Source organism: Carassius auratus, unplaced genomic scaffold, assembly GCF_003368295.1.
Source record: "Carassius auratus strain Wakin unplaced genomic scaffold, ASM336829v1 scaf_tig00215416, whole genome shotgun sequence".
In the NCBI taxonomy this organism is placed as follows: Eukaryota; Metazoa; Chordata; class Actinopteri; order Cypriniformes; family Cyprinidae; genus Carassius; species Carassius auratus.
The window spans coordinates 513277-533987 of record NW_020528079.1 but is presented as its reverse complement, the minus strand read 5'-3'; the positions used below and the strand labels follow the sequence as shown (position 1 = coordinate 533987).

At 41.4% G+C, this 20711-nt stretch overlaps 1 long non-coding RNA gene across 5 annotated transcripts; it reads right to left on the bottom strand.

The window, feature by feature from the left end:
• Positions 1 to 2248: 2248 nt before the first annotated feature.
• Positions 2249 to 7982, bottom strand: LOC113094772 (uncharacterized). 5 transcript variants are annotated; one of them, XR_003288154.1, is made up of 3 exons: positions 3969 to 7975; positions 3155 to 3404; positions 2249 to 3065 (listed from the first exon to the last, which is right to left on the bottom strand). It is a non-coding gene; the product is annotated as an uncharacterized LOC113094772 (long non-coding RNA). The 5 variants fall into 5 exon arrangements; XR_003288152.1 differs by having other exon boundaries at positions 2250 to 3178; positions 3292 to 3404; positions 3969 to 7974; XR_003288153.1 differs by having other exon boundaries at positions 2251 to 3404; positions 3969 to 4105; positions 7362 to 7982.
• Positions 7983 to 20711: the final 12729 nt, after the last annotated feature.

Genomic DNA, 20711 nt, shown 5'->3' with positions numbered 1-20711 from the left:
ATCAATCAAAAAAGACTGTAAAACATCCTTAGATTTACATTTTATCTAAAGCAGCTAGAGGAACATATTCATAGTGTACAATGTCCACAGAAAGTTACCAGAACCTTTTCCATTTTTCGGCAATTTGCTTAATGCTTATCTTTATGGTCTAATAAACTGACATAATGATCACAGCTGTTACTTTCATTTGCACTGGAGTTGAAATCTCCAACTGACTCCAAATGACAATGTTCAAATTGTAACCTTGAATTTGTGCTTAGCCCAGACATTATCCCTTAATTATACTGTTTGACAATTAAACAGTCTGCCAGGGTCAAATGAAGCATTGTATAAAAGATTTTAAAAACTGCTTTAGTCATTTAATGACTAAATTTGCACAGAAGAAAAAGGAACAAGTAGCATTTAAAATAATACATTACAAAACACTGTCATGGTGAAGTATGAGAAGTACACAGTTCTTAAACAATGTGGCAATATTTAACTTCCCTGGTTCGTGAACTTCCTTCTATGATTGCACAGAATGCTGTATTGTGAATATTACTCAAACATGTGACACAAATATGAAATAAATCTTTTTTGAACTTTTGAACTTTGTAAATTTACATGATTATCAGCACTTGGTATTGTTAGTCATGTTTTTTACATAATAAAAAACTTAACATAATATACAATTTACAGAGACTGTGGTTTCTCAATGTTTGATTACAGGTTGTGTAAGAGTGCCCATGTTTGTGGTAGAGCTGGTGTTTAGGATCTGGTCAGTTCACTCTGTCCTCTAGTGGAGAATATTGACCTATCAGCCTCATAACGGGCCCTTAAAGTGACAGTTCATATAAATATGAAAACAATGTTATTGTTTACACTCATGTTGTTGGGATAGATGTGAGCTTCGGAGGAAGGCAAGATTATACTTTTGTCTGTTCCTCAAACAAATGTGTCATATGACTACAGAAGACTCCTTACAGACCATTTTAAGGTGCTTTTATCACTTGTTTTAGCTTTTTTTGGAGCTTGATAGGCCCTGGTCACTGTGAACTTTTATAACCTTTATTTCAGTGACAACAAAAGCATTAATTCACATGATGCATTTTAATAAGTGAAGCACTACTACATTTATGATAGTACTCTTAGACCAAAAAAAAAAAAAAAAAAAAAAAAGCCATCACGTACACATACTATAATACAAAGCAAAGGATTAGATTGTATTCTGTGTGAGAATAAATGGCTTGTAGTCCATTAATGTGATCTACAGTTTTTTTCAATTCAATTCAAGTTTATTTGTAAAGGTTTTTTACAATACGAATCGTTACAAAGCAACTTTACAGAAAATTATGTTTCAACAATATTTAGTAGTAGCTTATGGTGGTGACTGTCAGTTTGTGCACGTGTGACAGAATGAAAATGAATAAAAGACGTAGTCAGCTAGACGATGAACATTATTAACATTATTAATTAATAATTATATGATTCAGTCACACTTGTAGCGATATTTGTTAGTTCTGTTTGTTGATTCAGGGTTAGCATCATTTGAGGTCCTCTGAGGGTCAGCATCATCTCTTCTCAAGTGTTCTGGATCCAGAGTCCAGACTGGAGCTTGTGTAAATCCTAGTTACATCCCGTGGCAAAACATAAAAACAAAATAGAGACATCATTAGCATAGCTGCTGATCCAACAAACTAAAATTAGTTTAACCCAAGCTAATGAATAAAAATGCACATTTGATCAGATGCAACTACACTCACAATTTAAGAGATACATTATTCGAATGCTTGGCAAAAGAGATGCGTTTTTAATCTAGATTTAAACAGAGAGAGTGTGTCTGAACCCCGAACATTATCAGGAAGGCTATTCCTGATAATGAGTTTGGGAGCCAAATGTGAGAAAGCTCAACCTCCTTTAGTGGACTTTGCTATCCTAGGAACTACCAAAAGTCCACCGTTTTGTGACCTTAGGGTGCGTGATGGGTTGTAGCGTGGTAGAAGGCTAGTTGGTAATGCAGGAGCTAAACCATTTAGGGCCTTATAGGTAAGTAACGATAATTTGTAACTGATACGGAACTTAATAGGTAGCCAGTGCAGAGACTGTAAAATTGGGGTCATATGATCATATTTTCTTGACCTCGTAAGGACTCTAGGTGCTGCATTTTGGACTACCTGTAGCTTGTTTATTGACAAAGCAGGACAACCACCTAGAAGTGCATTACAATAGTCCAGTCTAGAGGTCATGAATGCATGAACTAGCTTTTCTGCATCAGAAACAGATAACATGTTTCGTAGCTTGGCAATGTTTCTAAGATGGAAAAATGCAGTTTTTGTAACATTGGAAATATGATTTTCAAAAGACAAATTGCTGTCTAATATGAGTACAGCATAACAAAACTTAAAGAGATACATACCGTCTGGTATAGGGCATTGTGGACACTCGTGTTATCCATATATAGAAGTCACAATTAATATAATGTGAAGCAGAAAACATAAACATGACATACAAAACTTAAAACATATGACAACAGTAGCCAATAAAAAAAAACACACACAACTGTTCAAAGGCTGGTGGTCAGTGCAATTTTTAAAATGTTTTTCAAAGAACGGTCTTCCGCTCAACAAAGCTGCATTATTTGATCAATTATAATGTTAACTGGACAGTTTAATACCTCCTTCAGGTGTCTGAAACTCAATGGTGTTGCTGGGCGGACCCTCAAAGCGATTATTGGCCACTACAATATACATCCTGTAGTTACTATATGGTACAAGATCGGTCAGGGTCCCAGACAGACGAGGTCCATTAGCTTTAAAACTCTTGGTCTTAATCCTCCGGCTAACAATGTGCCAGGGCAGACGACTGCTCTCTCTCCAGTAATAAACCTGAGAAACCAACCACAGCTCCATCAGCAGCCCATATCATTTACTGGGAGGGAATGAACTTACCTGTGCAACTAAGAAGCCATACTTTGTACTCTTTTATTTCACCCATGATGTCAGCTCGTGCCACTGGATCCCAATGGACTATCAGCTTTGTGCTCTCAATGTCTGACACGCTCAGATCAGATGGAGCAGCAACTGGACCTGTTAGAGAACCCACTATGAGTGAAGCACTGACCGGAATCTCTTCTTCTAATGTATGCTGAACAGAACTTCAGTAGATGTGATCTTACGGTCCATTCTCTGTACTCCAGTGGCTTCAGACACAACATAAACATCACAGTTAATATAAATCATATGCACGTGATTACATCACAATTCAACAACTCTGAATAAAATGACTGCAATCCATCAATCATCAGAACATTACCTCCCAGCTGATTTCCATGTTATTTCGGAACACATTCATAATGTTACAAAAGATTTTTCAAAAGTATTTCAAATAAATGCTGTTCTTTTGAACATTTAATTCATCAAAGTATCCTGAAAACATGGTTTCCACAAATTTATTAAGCAGAACAACTGTTTTCAACATTGATAATAGTAATAAATGTTTACTAAGCACCAAATCAGCAGAAGAGAATGATTTATGAAGGATCATGTGACACTGAAGACACTGAAAATTCAGCTTTGCATCATGGGAACAAATTACATTTAAAAATATATAATAAAAATAGAAAACATCTATTCTCAAACATAATAATATTTCACAATAATGGCCTGTTTACACCAAGAGTTATAACTATACTGATAGCAATATAAGCATCCATACCAACATATGATAACATTATTTATAAATAAGCACATGCTCCAATTTTGTTTTCTGCCTCTATAAGTGTTAAAAGTCAGGTGGATCAATTGGCTGTCAACGTTTTTATCATTTATCATTCTGAACGTGAATCCAACAATATTTTTCCTCTGTGCTGTTATTGTTATAGTGTGGACTTGGCTACTCTTTTTACAACTATAACTTTATCATTATCATTATAGGAATCATCCTTGTTGTAATTGGACTGTAGTTGTGATTGACAAAAAAATCTTACAGACCTCAAACTTTGGAAATTGTGGGTCCACTAGACACTCATCACATGCCCCTGACTGCCCTGCACCGGGACAAACATGCCGACACTGTCAAAAGCTGAACCACTTTGCAAAATGTTGTCAGTCTGCCCCAGTTCAAGCTCCTACACAATGAAACCCACATGTTAACAATAAAACCCCTGCCATTATTCATTCAATAAATATCAATTCAGCAGGGTTTTCTACATGCGCTGTTACTATGGCAGATTCCTGTATTTCACTGCTACTGGACACAGGGGCTAGAGTCTCACTACTCAATATGGCTACTTATGAACATTTCCTGACACACTTGCCCCTTCAGCCGCCTTCTCTGAATCTGTTTGGATATGGAAGTTCTGCAATTTATGTTATCTGTCTTGTACATGCACCTGTCCAGTATGGCAACAAGGTCCTACCCGACTTCCCTTTTCACATTACACACCATGTCAGCAATATCATTGGATTGGACCTGTTTATTAGTCTGGGCTTTTCTCTGCTAGACAATAAGGGGGCTCAAATTCAGACTGTCAACTGTCTCTGCCAACATGAATGGCCAACATTGTTTTAAGGCCTTGGCTGCCTAGCTGCGTTCACTCATCAGCCTCTTTTGGATCCTACAGTTAGACCAATCATTCAGTCACTTCGCCGCATTCCACTGGCATTGCGTAAGGAAGTCACAGCAGAACTTGTGAAACTGCAAGCAGAGGGCATCATCGAACCTGTTGACACCTGTTGTTTTATCTGACAGTGGCTAAGAAAAAACTTGCAGACTAAGAGTTAGTGTGGACTTAAGGTCCGTCAACAAAGCAGTAATCCCAGATTGCTACCCTCTGCCATCAATCGAAGAGCTGACTACACACTTTCATGGCTCAACAATTTTTTCCAAACTTGACCTCCGTCAAGGCTATTTGCTTCTCGCGCATTCATCCTGATGGAACAAAATTACTCAACAGGAGAGAGGGAGGCTCTGGCTTGTGTATGGGCCTGCGAGCACTGGCATGCCAAACTTTATGGCAGAGAATTGACCCTTCAGACTGATCACCAAGCCCTCAGTGCACTTATGTCTCCTTCTGGGTCTGGTCACAAACCACTGTGCATGTACCATTGGACTGACCACCTCCAGCAGTATGACTTTACAATACAATACACCTCAGGCAGAGATAATGTGGTGGCCGATTTGTTGTCCGTTCTGTTCTGTGTCATCGCCCATTGCCTTCTGTCAGGTGGCTGAGGACAGGGACCTTATTCATTTAGTGCATGCACTCCTGACAGCTTTTGTGTCCTTGGAGGAACTCACAGCAGAGTCTGCTGCTGATTCCACACTATCTGCGGTCCGTGAGTATGTCCTGAATGACTGGCAAACTCAAGTGGCAACAGAAATCCTGCCATATGCCTGAGTGAAACACGAAAATGATGAAATGACTCATGCTTGGCTCGTGGGCACTGCGCCTTTATTCCTGCTAGACCCAGATGACTATGCCTGACTATGGCGCATGAGGGCCATCACGGCACAGTCAAACTAAAGCAGCACTGTAGTGATCTTGTATGATGGCCAGGGTTGGACAAAGACATTGAACAGCTTGTTCGGGATTGTGCTCCATGTCTTCTAAGTGGGAAAACAGGATCAACAGTTCAGCCGCCACTAGGGTTTTCGCCTTGGCCAACTCGACCCTGGGACCACATTCAGCTGAACATCTATGGGGAACTCCATGACGTGCCTCATCCTTTGTGTTTCCTTGTAGTAGTTTATGTTCTACATTCAAAGTGGCCAGAGGTTACATCTGTGGGCTCGGTCACATCCAGTTCCATCATCGACTTTCTGGAGATGCTCGTTGCCCACTGGGGCCTGCCAAGGACCTTGACGACAGACAATGGCCCCCAACTAGTGTCTGCTGAGTTTACCAGCTACATTACATTAACATTAATGCATTTAGCAGACACTTTTATCCAAAGTGACTGACATTGCATTCAAGCTAACAATTTTCTCCTAACATGTGTTCCCTAGGATTCAAACCCCCTACATCCAAAGAAAAGGCATCAAACACATTCGACCAGCTTACTATCACCCACAGTTGAATTGGGGCATAGAAAGATTCAATCAGTCACTAAAAAATGGTCTGAGAGCCCACTTAGCACAAGGCTGCTCTTTCAATGAGGACTTGTCTCAGAGTCTTCTACACTACAGAGCAGCTCAGCATGCCATCACTGGGGTGTCGCCAGCAAAACTGATGCTAGGGCGAGAGCTGGAGTTACCCCTGCATAGACTTTGCCCTCCTACTTCTCATGGTGGAAATCCTGTGGTGAAAGCCAGGGTACATGGACAACAGCTCAAAGCGCGGGGCAGATTCGACGCAAAGAAAAAGATCCAGATTCCAAGAATCTTCCCAATGGACTGGGTGCAGGTTCAGCAGCCACACCGGAAAAACAAGCTCCACACTTTCTTGTCACAGCCCCAGCAGGTGCACAAGCAGTTAGCTCCAGTTACATTCAAGTTATCTGATGGTTCGTGTTGGCATGCCAATTGGCTTAGGAAAGTACCGTGCCCCTTCTGGTGCAGATCACACCCGAGACACTGTGTTCCCTTGCTCTCTGTAATTATACTGTAATTGTACTCATAATCTGGTGTTAAATTAACTTATGTGTTTGTTACATTGATAAGATATTAAAAGCGCTGGTCACTTTAAGAGTTTGGAATGGGCAGTGGTGTTGATGCTAGAATGTTTTCATGCAGTTCAGTGATGTGAGTGCTGACTTGATGGGAACTAATGAGAAAAATAAAAAGTAAAATAAGTTCAAATACGAGTCCTCTTTACAGACATAACACTCAGTCCTGGTACCCAGGTGAGTCTAACGCTCCTCTCTGATGGGTCTGATATCTCGTCACTAGGCGGGTCTGGAAAATCTAAAAGCAAAAGTATGCATCAACAATATGCTCATGTTTACACTGCAAACATGTATAGAAATGGAATATATTTTATGCTGGTACCCATCACAGTGGGTTTGGCTGAGTAAGTGACCTCCTCCAGTTCACTTTTAACCCTGCAGGTGTAGATGCCTGTATCTCGTCTGTACACATCAGCAATGCTATGTACACTTACATTTTGAAATCTTTTATGCAATTACTCCACATTTTGTATACTCACAATCACAACAGACATATTTCCTGTTTTTATGCTTGTATTTGTGAGAATTTAAAAGTTAAAACTTACAAGTTACTGTTCTTACAACTTACCAAACTGATTTTGATGATGAATGTAAATGATAGTAAGACAATATATTTACCACCGCAGATCAGGTTTAGGAGAGCCAAAATATGGATATTATTTCCAACTTTAGATCATTTTATCTTTCATATCAGAAACATCTGAGTCGGACACTTACTGCTGTTCAGCCAATAAGTGTCAGGTTTTGGTGGACCTACAGGAGGTTTGCAGGGAAGGATGAGAGGAAGTCCAACCACCACTGAGACTGGCTCAAGATACTCCTTCAACTAGGTACAGGCCTCTGCTGTGTACGGGCTTACTGGTGACACACATATTGATGTAACTGGACAGAGCAGAGCCAAACTCATTAGTTGCGTGCACTGATAGACACCCTCATAGTCATCAGGACGACCCCAGAAGAAAATCTCTAATGAGCCAGAACGCCACCTCATGCTGACCTGAGGATCTCGAGCCAAATTCAGGTACACTCCATTACGTGTCCAGGTGAAGCTATGTGCAATAACTTTCATCTGTCAATTAGACCTTTTCTAACACAGCTGTACATAGTCATTTAAAAAACGCATACATTTTACATTTCAATCAGTCAATATTTTAGCACTTTTTAAACAACCAAACAAAAGCAAATCATATCTAGACAATCCAAATTTATAAGGTAAAAATTAAAGGGTTAGTTCACCCAAAAATTATGTCATTAATGACTCACCCTCATGTCGTTCCAAACCCGTAAGACATCCGTTCATCTTCGGACCACAGTTTCAGATATTTTAGATTTAGTCCGAGAGCTTTCTGTCCCTCCATTGAAAATGTATGTACAGTATACTGTCCATGTCCAGAAAAGTAATAAAAACAGTCCATGTGACATCAGTGGGTCAGTTAGAATTTGTTGAAGCATCGAAAATATATTTTCATTCAAAAATAACAAAACACATCGGTTACGTACACTCACCTAAAGGATTATTAGGAATACCTGTTCAATTTATCATTAATACAATTATCTAATCAACCAACTAATACACCTTCAGCGTGGATGGCAAACTCCGGCAAATCCAATCTGTGGCGTAGAAAGCGCAAAACATCCAACACAGAACAGGTCCTCGGGTCAATACCAATGTCCTTGCACCATTTTGAGAAAACTCCCCACTTCAGAGCGTACAGGCGCCTGGTAGAAGGTGTGCACGCCTCCATAAGCATGCTCAGCACTCGTTAGTACAGAGCGTCCCACTCATTTAGGGCCCCGCAGCGGCCACACATGAAGGATCCACAGCTCAGGCCTGGGCTACCATATTGTGCTATTCGCCTGAGACAGCAGATCCTTCCTGAGGGGGATTTTCCATGGGAGAGCCACCACTTACTCTCTCAGGCCCGCGAACCCGCGATTCAGCCAGAGCAAGAAAAAGCTCTTTTTGTGAATGGATACAGGTTTTTATTGCGTACCTCACACAAACAGCATTTAAACCCACATGGCAATCGTCGCCCACAGCATGCATCAGATGACCCATGCGCCCACTGCATCAGCTTGGTGCAGTGGGCGCATGGGTCATCTTTAAAAGCTTGCTATGAAGCCACTACTCTTGTGGAATGAGTCCTAAGTCCTAAGTCCTAAGGGCGAAGTGAGTCCACGCGCCTCATAGGCTAAAGATATAGCCTCCACCAACCAGTGGGACATCTGTTGCTTTGTGACAGCATGACCTCTATTTTTGTGTCCAAAACAGACAAACAGCTGGTCGGACTCATGCCATGAAGCTGTTCGGTCAACATAAATCTTCAGAGCCTATAAATCCCCAACTCTCTTGAGGGAGGATAAAGCCACAAGAATAACTTTTTTCCCGATTTTTTCAGATACAGTTTCCAAGGGCTCGAACAGATGTCCAGATAGAACTTGCAACACAATGGATAAATCCCATGAAGGAAATTGCGCAGGGCGGAAAGGCTTTATACAAGGCGAACCCTGTATAAAGCGACCAGCAGATGACAGCCCACTGAAGTACCATCTGTATATACGTGTGAGACGAGTGGGGTGGGGCTGAGAGCTGTGGGAACAGAGCGAGGCCAGTGGAGTGATTAGGAAATGAGCAACACCTGCTCCACTCACCGCTCTCGAGTCCCACAGAGGAGATCGGAAAGATACAAAAGAGGAGCGGCGACAGTGAAGGAAGAGAGAGGACCAGGCCTGGACTTTATTTTGTGTTTTAGTTTTTGCCTGTGCATGGCAGTCGTCCGTGAGGGGCTATTTTATTATTAAAGTTTCATTTTGAATGTCCGCCAGTTCCCGCCTCCTCCCTCCCGCAGACGACTTTAGTTTTATATAGCTAATCTAGTACCTGGTGCTAATTTCCTTAATTATATGTCAAACCCTATTTTACTAGCAGTTATTTAACTGGAAATTAAATTTTCCAGTTTTCACTGACTTTGCAAGATGGTGAGCCATTCTAAAGTCACTGTAATCCTCCAACAGCAGGTTCTCCAGATGAAGGCTTTCAGCAGCCATTGCAAGAGAAGCTGGTCATTTCAAATCTGTGATTTCTAGAATATTGCATCATTACCGTGTCACTAACTCATTCAAGTCCCCCAAAAAGGCTGGTCATCCACAAAAGACAAATTCACAAGTGACAGGATGGTGCAGAATATCCCAATGGGCAATAGGTTCAACACTGCAGCTGGAAATGCTTGCCAATTCAGTGCTGAAGAGCATGGGGTATTATTATATTAATTTATTATATTAATTTAAACAATTATTATCAAACAGTTGTTTAAACTATGTGTATATATAACTGTGTGTTTCTGCATAAAAATAAGGGTCATTTTTGGCTTTGAACTAAAACAAAGCCAAAAAGGCAGCGCAGCATCTGATTTTGCAACTTGCAGCACTCAAATTTGATTAATTAAACCATAGCCTTTTGAAGCATCTTCCTCTTCACAATACCCCATAGATATGAAAATTGCATATTCATAAAGTTGGTCAGCAGCAGGAATCATGAAGTGCTCTAAAACGTCCTGGTATATGGCTGCGTTGACCTTGGACCACAGAAAACACATTTTTGAATGGGTTTTGTTTCACAATCCTCTCCAGGGTGTGGTTATCCCTATTGCTTGTACACTTTTTTTTTCTACCACATCTTTTCCTACCCTTCTCCTCTCTATTAATGTGCTTGGACACAGAGCTCTGTGAACATCTAGCGTCTTTTGCAATGACCTTTTGTGTCTTGCCCTCTTTGTGCAAGGTTTCAATGGTCGTCTTTTGGACAACTGTTGAGTCAGCAGTCTTCCCCATGATTGTGTAGCCTACAGAACTAGACTGAGGGGACTTTCACACTGGCAGTTTAGTGCAGAACGGGGAACGGTTTGCATGAAAAACCACTAATGTGAATGCTGCATTGGACCCTGGTGCGCACTGGGGTACCTTTCCTACCTCACTCAACTTTTATTTATAAAGCACTTTCAAAACCATACCAAAGTGCTGTCCATAAGTAGGCTGATCACTAAAATACATACCAACAATAAGTTACATTAAAAACAAGACACAAGAAAATCAAACCACAAATCACTCACAGTTCTCAGACCTAATCAAACGCCAAAGGCTTGATTAAATAAATAAGTCTTCAATTCCTTTTTAAAAATATCCATGCCCGATGAGGTTTTTAAGGATAGAGGCAACACATTCCAAAGTGCAGGAGCCGCCACAGAAAAAGCGCAGTCTCCACTACGCCTCAAGCGAGACCGTGGGATGGTTAGGAGCATATTCCGAGAAGAGCGAAGGTGACGTTGAGACTGATAAGGAATTAACATGTCTTTTATGTACTTAGGAGCTTGATCATGTAGTGCTTTAAAAACAAACATCAACACCTTATATTGTATTCTGTATCTAACAGGTAGCCAGTGAAGGGATATCAATAAAGGTGTTATGTGATCCCGTTTTCTGGTATTTGTTAAAAATCTCACTGCAGCATTCTGGACACACTGAAGACGAGTAACCAGTGATTCACTTATGCCCAGATAAAGAGAATTACAATAATCCAGCCGGGTTGAAACAAAGGCATGCACAACAATCTCCAAGTCCTTGTACGAAAGAATTGGTTTCAGTTTAGACAATTTTCTTAAATGAAAAAAAGATGATTTCACAACGCTGTTAACTTGACGGTCAAAGCGTAATTCCGAATCGAGAAATACTCCAAGGTTCTTTACATAACTTTGCATATTGTTGGACAGTATTTTATTATTTCCAGCCGGAGCATTCCCAAACTCCTTGTTCCCAAACATATTAAACTCAGTCTTATCCTCATTTAATTGTAAAAAATTGTTAGCTAGCCATCCCTTTGCCTCAGTCAAGCACTTATAAAAATTAGTAAAAGATGCACAACCATCACACTCCAAAGGAAGGTACAATTGTAGATCATCAGCATAGAGGTGATAGTTAATATTATGTTGCTTAAAAATAGACCCCAGGGGTAACATATACAGAAAAAACAGAGTCGGACCAAGGATTGATCCCTGCGGAACCCCCCAAGAAATAGCAGCAGATACAGAGACATAATTTCCAATTTTAACAGAGCATGTCCTGTCATGCAAATAAGAGGAAAGCCACTTAAGGGCTACACCATTGATCCCTACATAATCTCTAAGGCGGTCTATTAAAACTGCGTGATCTAAAGTATCAAAGGCTGCACTTAAATCTAGCATCATTAAGGCAACACTTTTCCCAGAGTCAATACTTAACAAAATATCATTTGTAACCTTCAATAGTGCTGATTCTGTGCTATGTTTGGTCCTAAATCCAGACTGAAAAATATCCATTATGTTATTTACAATCAAGAAATCTGTAAGTTGATTATGGACAACTTTCTCTAAAATCTTATTCATTAAAAGGCAATTTTGAAATAGGTCTGTAATTTTTTAACTCATGTGAATCCAAGTTATGTTTTTTTAATACCGGCTCAATAACAGCATGCTTAAACCCTGAAGGTACAATTCCCTGATATAAACTACTATTGATAATCAGAAGAATATTAGGTCCAATAGTGTCTACAACCTCTTTAAACAATCGCGGCGGGAGAACGTCATAAAATGAGGTAGTCGGCTTTAAATGCATTATTATCTTTTCCAACTCAACTAATGTAATAGATGCAAATTTACTTAAACAACGAGAAGGATTAATTATATCAGCTACAACATTGCCTACAGGCACAATATTCGACCGAATAAGAACAACCTTATCAATAAAATATTTTAAAAAACTATCACACAGATCCTTAGACGGGAAAGGAAAATAGTTGATAGAAGGACTCAATACTTTATCTATAGTTGAAAATAGTACCTTTAGATTATTTGCATTATGTGATATAATTCGCGAAAAATATGAAGATCTAGCGGCTCTAACAGCGTTTTGATAATTTGATAGAGATTCTCTAAGAATATCATAAGATATCTGCAATTTATCTTTCTGCCACTTATGCTCTGCAAGCCGACAAACCCGCCTCAAATTACGCGTTACATCATTTAACCACGGTCGTTTTTTAACTTTTTGACATCTCATTTTAAAAGGTGCAACATTATCCAAAATTTCAGAGCAAACATTATTAAAAGAATCCACCAATTCATCAGGTCCTACAGCTGACAATATGGTAGGCTCAATATGAAGGGCTAATTCAGTAAAAGCAGTTGAGAACACACTAGATGTAGAAGTAGTGATAACCCTGGACAAGAATGATGGAGGCTGATGACCGTCATTTGTTGTAGAGGTAACATTAAACCTAATAGGCATATGATCCGAGATGGCCATTTCTTCAACACAAATATTTTCTATCGTTATCCCCAAAGAAAAGACCAAGTCAAGTGTGTGGCCACGATCGTGTGTAGGACCGGAAACGCATTGAAATAAGTTAAAAGAATCAACTAAATTCAAGAATTCCCTGGCCATGGGTTTACCAGGACAACAAACATGAATGTTAAAATCACCCATAATCAAAATCCTGTCAGCAGATGGAACAACCACGGATAAAAACTCACTAAATTCATCAAGAAAATTCTTATTATAACCAGGAGGCCTATATATCAAGGCACAAATCACTGGCTAGGGCAAGTCAATCTTCATTAATTGAACTTCAAAACTCTTTGAACTTTCAGCAGGCGGTAACTTGCACTTCATCATGTTATTAAAAATAACAGCCAAGCCTCCACCTCGACGATTACTTCTCGAAGTACTTAAATAGCTACATCCACTTGGTAAAAGCTCAACAAGAGGACTCATATCAGCATCATTTAGCCAAGTTTCAGTGATAAAAAGAAAGTCCAGCCCATACTTTACATAATAGTCATTCAAGATTAATGTTTTGTTGACAACTGAGCGTGCGTTTATCAAAGCCATGAGCACTGTGGTCGACTCAACGGGCCGATTTGAGGAAGAAACAGCACTTAGCTTCACTGCCCCAGCTCGTCTCAAGGAGCGCAAATTTGAGTGCACCACACCTCCGCGTCTCGTCTCTCTCCGTGTAGTCCAGCGCAATGATGTTGATGTGGCAGGCAGAACATGTAACAAATAGGAAGGCCGCGACTCCACTGTTGGTCTAGCTCCACTATTCAGGATCCTCAATTTCTTAAGTTTCACCAAGACTCCAGCCCGTATGCCTCGTCTCCTGCGGCGTCTCCTCTTCCAGCACGCGCATCCAGTTACCTGACAGACTTTAAACGGCGGCTGGAACATGCATGGCTGTTCAGCAAACAATTTCAAGTTCAAATCACGGCTGCACATATTCAAGGCCATAGAACGAAGACTTAGCAGCGAAAAGCGATCATAGACCAACTGTGAGCAATCCAAATAATTGATAAAACATAAAAGTAAAATAAATAAACAAAAAACAGACATCCTAAATGTAGAGCGACGGCAAGCCAACACACAACCTGGCGCCATCTTCTACCTGGAGAAGGTGGTCTGAGTTTGGTTGCTCCCGAACTGTGTCACGGTTCACGTGAATGTGGAAGCAACATGGACTCGGGTGCACACTTGTTCAGGAAGTAAAGTATCTTGTGCATGCGTAACACTGTCAACAGTGGTCATTCACTATGCTGTGCATTATAGCACCAAAATAACAAAAAAAACCATAGCAACCACAGCAAACGAGCCTAGTGTAAAAGCCCCCTGAGAGACCATTTAAAGGCCTTTGCAGGTGTTTTGAGTTAATGAGCTGATTAGAGTGTGGCAACAGTCACTGAACTGTGGAAGAAGAGTGGACCAAGATCACACCAGAGCAGAGTCAAAGACTTGTGGCCACAGATGCGTTAAAGTCATTCAAGCAGGGGCCTCAATACTTCCTACTCATTTTTGACTGCTGAAACCTTTAGACATTTTAGTTGTAATCTTTCTTTGTGCTACAGTCATTGCTGTTCTCTATTCTGACCACTGTGTTTTCCACAAAATAAAAGTTTTTTTGTTAAAGTGTCTTGGTTATTTTCTTAAACACCTGTTCTACTAGCATTATATACTAAAAATCTTTCACATTTTAAATGATAAAGATTACATTACTTGTGTTCATAAATTATCTAATTTTGATCTCAACTGTATATATTCACCATATTATTAATTAATTGCAACATGTAAACACATAAAACCCTTGTGCTTGTATTATCTGTGTACTTTTCATATGCAGCATGTTGGAGAGAAAACCAGACACAAATGCCTTTGTGAGGACCACAATGGCCATGACTATGTTTAACTCAGGCCTCTCTTTTTTTGTTGTAATTCACAAAGTAGCATGGATAGAGATCTGATTATTTCTCTTTTCTCTGACAGATTAACATAATACCATCATATGCTGAAGCTTTTGTCAGTTTCCGTATCCACTCAGCCCAAACACTGCAGGAGGTGAGAGGTCATGACTCATTCAGTTCTGATTGCTCATCTATTAACTTTTGCCCTCCACACCTTCTTCACACCAACCAGTTTCTCTGTGAATCATTCTGATTAAAAACCAGATTTAATCTTGAGGGGTAGTTCACATAAAAATTTAAATTATGTCATCTTTAATTCACCCTCATGTCATCACAAACCTTAATGACCTTCTATCTTTGGTGGAACACAAAAGAACATAATTTGAAAAATGGTTTGTTCTTCTGTCTTGTTTTAGGTTCTGGAGGTATTTGAGTCAACTGTGTAAGATGAGCATGTGAAGGTAGAGCTAGTCGCTGGATTCGACCCACTGCCCATCAGCTCCTATGATAAGCAAGCTTTTGGCTTCCAGATCACAAAGAAAAGTGCAGAGCATGTTTCCTCGGCTCACAGTGGCCACTGGTAAGACAAGTGATCAATTTCTGCTGAAACACCCCTTACATACATACATTGACTGATGAAGAGCCACTTCTAGATGATCTATGATTTCCACCCACAGGTGTCAAGTCAAGTCAAGTCACCATTATTTATATAGCGCTTTAAACAAAATACATTGCTTCAAAGCAACTAAAAACATTCATTAGGAAAACAATGTGTCAATAATGCAAAATGACAGTTAAAGGCAGTTCACCATTAAATTCAGTGATGTCATCTAAATTCAGTTTAAATAGTGTCTGTGCAATCATTTGCAATCAAGTCAACGATATCACTGTAAATGAAGTGACCCCAACTAAGCAAGCCAGAGGTGACAGTGGCAATGGAGAAAAAACCTTGGGAGAAACGTCTCAGGTTATGAATATAACCATGGTTCCATGAGTAGAGAACGAGACACTGCGTCCTCTAGGGGGCGCATTAGGGAACACCTCGTCATGACCCATGTCTGAAGCATACTTTGAAAAACACCAACACGTTGGCCGGTGACAGCATCTGATGCCACTACTGGCGCTACTATAAATTAGCACCCGGAGAGCACGTCATTTACTTCTTTGTCTAAAGCTTCCGTCCGAAGCATGGCAGGGAGCTAGAGGATGCAGTGTCTCGTTCCCTACTCAGGGAACCATGGTTACATTCGTAACCTGAGATGTTCCCTTTCAAGGGAACTTCGAAGTACCAACTCTCACCATAAAGGATTTTAGAAAGAACACCCTCACCATAAAGGATTTTAGAAAGAACACAGAGCACTAGCGTGCGAACTTACCACAGTATGGATTTCAGAAAGTGAGCAAAGACTTCACGTGCACATAATATGGATTTTAGAAATACTGTTCTAAGGAGGGGCTCTCGTGGCACTCTGAACGAGCAGCTCACAGAGGAATGGTGTATCTCAAAAAATATGTTTGAGAATATCAACTCGATCTGTGGAACTAACGCCGGAGCACACTGGGGAAAAAACAGAGAACGCTGTCTCATATGAGGAGAACTCCAAATTTAGAGTAGCGCACTCATACGTGACCCTTCCTGGAAAAGGGGACCGCAGCTAAACTACCACGAGGATCGCCTAAATATCCCCTCATGTTGAGGTAAGCAATGCTTTAAGTGTATAAACAAATACACTCTGACTGAATTGAGCCAAAGGAACCAAGGTCTAACCATCTCGAAAAAGGAATGAAGCTGAGCGTATAACCCTTATCGTACAGGATTTCAGAAAGTGCGCAGAGTCTTGCATGCACACTTACCACTTTAGGAAGTACACAGAGCCTAGCCTGTATACTTAGAGGTTCCTAAGCATTGCAGAGGCGCTGAACCGCACGGGAGAGGCAAGCTCCAATTTTGCAAACCTCTGGCGAGGGGAGCATCACCTGAGGCAGTATATACAGTAAGAATTCTGTAACTACCACCTCCACCTTCCCGCTGGATTTGAAAGCGCATATAAGTGGCCAGAAGGCCCCTCAGGGTGACCTGGCTGGACATCCATGAAATCCCCTGCAGTGCTGTGCCAGTTCTGATGATCAGCGAGGCTCCCACAGAAGCCTGTGATCTTGCCGTCTAATACCAGATCACGAGACCAGAAGGTCGGTGCTGATGGGTGTTAGTAAATGCTGTTACTGAGCACTGTAAAGGAGACTCACAGAGTTTGTTAGTAGACACATAACCACCAACAATTTAACCCATAAGCGTATACAGAAAGGGTTACATACACACCCACCTTTCTGTACTGGAGCCCCGCTCACGGGGTGCCTCCTTATAGTCCGGACAATCAGTAAGGTGGTTACTATGAATATAGAACCAACCAAAAACATCATGGGTCCAGCATAGGAGACTGTTATGTGAGACATTTTTTCACCTAACCTCGATCAGGTGGAGAGCTGGTGGTTTCGGGAGAATTAGGCAGGGGAGGATAAGAGCAGAAGTTAAAAACACCCAAAGGGAATGATTAGCTTACCTAGGTATCACTCCATTTCGGGTGAGAATGGTCCTGCTTACCTCTTCGTGACCCACCATTCCTCTTGCCCCTGCCCACAGGCGGGAGAGGAGCTCGAGCTGCAACTCTAGCCTTCTGCACTTGTCTTTGATCCACAGATCGAGAAGGACCAGGAACTCTATGTTGTTTGGGCTCGGACCTGGAAATTTGTAGAATGAAGAATTTAAAGGCAGCTGAGCGCCCCCTTGCCTCCCTGAACTTCTCGACCACTGTCTCGACGAAGGTACCGAAAAGCTCAGAAGGTGAGACTGGATTTCTTTCCTCCCGATGTATGCCAGGTTCACCCACAGATGTCTCTCCGCTACTACCATGGCCCCCATAGACCTAACCATGGCAGAGGCGGCCTGCTTGGTAGCATGGAGAGAGAGGTATGTGGTGCGGTGCAGCTCGGCTACCTGGTCAGCTGAAAGGCCCTCACCTTTATCCAGGTCCTTCAGCAGGTCAGCCTGATAGGCCTGAAGCACTGCCATCGTGTGCAATGAAGCCACAGCCTGACCTGCTGCTACGTATGCTCTGCCATTTAAGCGGGATGTATCTTGCAAAGAGGAAGATTTAATAGAGGATGTTTCCCCAACAGAGAGATAGCTAGCCAGCGTCTCTTCTACAGGGGGCATCTTCTCATAGCCATTTTCGCGCATGCCCTCGATGTTAGCACATCTCAGATGCTGAAACCGATGGATCCGAGAATAAAATGGCCTCTTAATTTTTTTTTCTACTTCTGCATGTAAATCAGGCAAGAATGGAAGGCTCACCTGGGCTGGAGGGCTATGGTCAGACAAACGCACATCAAAGGCGACCTTGCGGCGTAACTTTGCTGACACGATTCCATGGCAAGTCCAAGTCCAACTTTATCCATAACCTCTAACAGCTCCACATATGCAGGGCAGGAGGATTGAGAAGGCTCAGCCTCAGCTTCTTTGCCACCCTCAGACATCTCCTGCTCTTCCTGGGCAGAACCCAGCAGAGCACTAACTTCAGTATCAGAAAGGGTTAATGACAACACATCTTCCTCCTGAAGTTCACTCTCAACTGTCGCCGAAGAGCATGAAAGGGAAAGCCCTCTCTAAACTCTTCAACGAGATCCACCTGTAATCCCCACAAGGTCATTCTCCTCCGTGCCTCAGCGGCGGCGAGTCCTGAACCGTGGGAAACAGATGGCTGTCCCAAACGAGAGAGGAGCTTTTTCATAGAAAAATGTTCATAATGGACGCAGATCGCCCCTTCAAAGACATTGGCCAAACAAGAGACGCAAAGACTGTGTGTGTCATCAGGTGTCAAATAACACCGACATGGATGTACACACTGTTTAAACACCTTGATAGTGGATGCCATAATAAACAAAGCAAGATCACTCTTACCGTGGTCGTTTCTCAGATGCACGCTTCAAACAAAACAGTCACTGAAGACGAAGAAGATAATGACGTGCTCTCCGGGCGCTTATTTATTGTTGTGCAGCTAGTGACGTCAGAGGCTGTCGCTGGCCAATGCGTTGGTGTTTTTCAAAGTATGCTTCACGACGAGGTGTTCCCCAAAGCGCCCCCTAAAGGACACAATTCGAAGTTCCCTTGAAAGGGAACCAGGCTCAGTTGAGGGGCCAGTTCTCCTCTGACCAGACGAAACCAGCATTTCAATTCCAGGCTGCAGCAAAGTCAGATTGTGCAGAAGAATCATCTGTTTCCAATGGTCTTGTCCCGGTGGTCATCTGAGACAAGGTCTTTACAGGGGGTCTGTATCTGGGGCTCTAGTTGTCCTTGTCTCTGCTGTCTTTCTGGGCTGTAGAGGTCCTCTCTAGGTGCTGATCCACCATTTGGTCTGGATACATATTGGATCCGGGTGACTGCAGTGACCCTCTGATCAGGATACAGACTGGATCTGGTGGCTATGATGACCTTGAAATAAGAGAGAAACAGACTAATTTTAGCGTAGTTTTTATGCGTGATTTGAGAACGCAGTGGACATGGAGGATTATAATGTAACAAGAGCTCACCATTCAGGGCTTTATAAGTAATAAGCAATATTATTATGATCTATACAATGTTTGTGAAGGTTTTGGGGACATATCCTAATGAAAATGAGGAATTAATAATAGTCAGAAGAAGATCAATGACTTCTGAAAGCACCTCTTTTAGGAGCTTAGATTGAACAGGGTCTAACTTACATGTTGTTGGTTTAAATGATTTAACAAGTTTATACAATTCTCCCTCTCCTGTAGTAGAGAATGAGTGGAACTGTTCCTCAGGGGATCCATAGTGCACTGTCTGATGTGATACTGTACCTCTTGGCTGAATGGTTACAATTTTATTCCTACTAGTATCGTTCATAAAGTCATTACTTCTGTGATGTTGGGAAATGTCAACACTGATGCTTTATTTTTTGTTAATTTAGCCACTGTATTGAATAAATACCTGGGGTTATATTTGTTTTCTTCTAAAAGAGAAGAAAAGTAATTGAATTTAGCAGTTTTTAATGCTTTTCTATAGGATAGGTTACTTTCCTGCCAAGCAATACGAAATACCTCTAGTTTTGTTTTCCTCCAGCTGCGTTCCATTTTCTGGGCAGCTCTCTTTAGGGTGCGAGTGTGCTCATTATACCATGGTGTTGACTGTTTTCATGACTGTCTTCCTTAACCTTCCTTAAACATAAAGGAGCAACTGTATTTAAAATTAAAGAAAAGAGAGAGTCCATAGTTTTTGTTATATCATCAAGTTGTTCTGAGGTTTTGGATATGCTAAGGAATTCGGATACATCAGCCAGATTACTTACAAAGCAGTCTTTTGTGGTAGAAGTGATGGTTCTACCCAATAGAGTTCAGAATGTCTATAAATGCTGATCCCAATGCATCTGTTTCATTATCAACATGGATATTAATACCACCAACTATTAAAACTTTACCTGCAGCCAGCACTAACTCGGATGTAAAATCAGCAAACTCTTTATAAAGTCTGTAAGGTGACCTGGTGGTAGAGGTCTTCACAGTGCACCCGAGACCCGTCGACCCCGGACCTGACCCGGGACCCGTACGGGTTCGGGTCTATATTTTAAATCATCAGCCGGGTCCGGGTCGGGTCCGAATCTATTACCTCGGGTCCCGGGTCTGTTTAACATTGTGTTTAATACCCGTGCGATCGCCGATCGGAGTCATCGGACTCAGAGAACATCCGGCCGTTATCAAAGACTGCTTGTGTTTTTTGTAACTTGCAACTTGT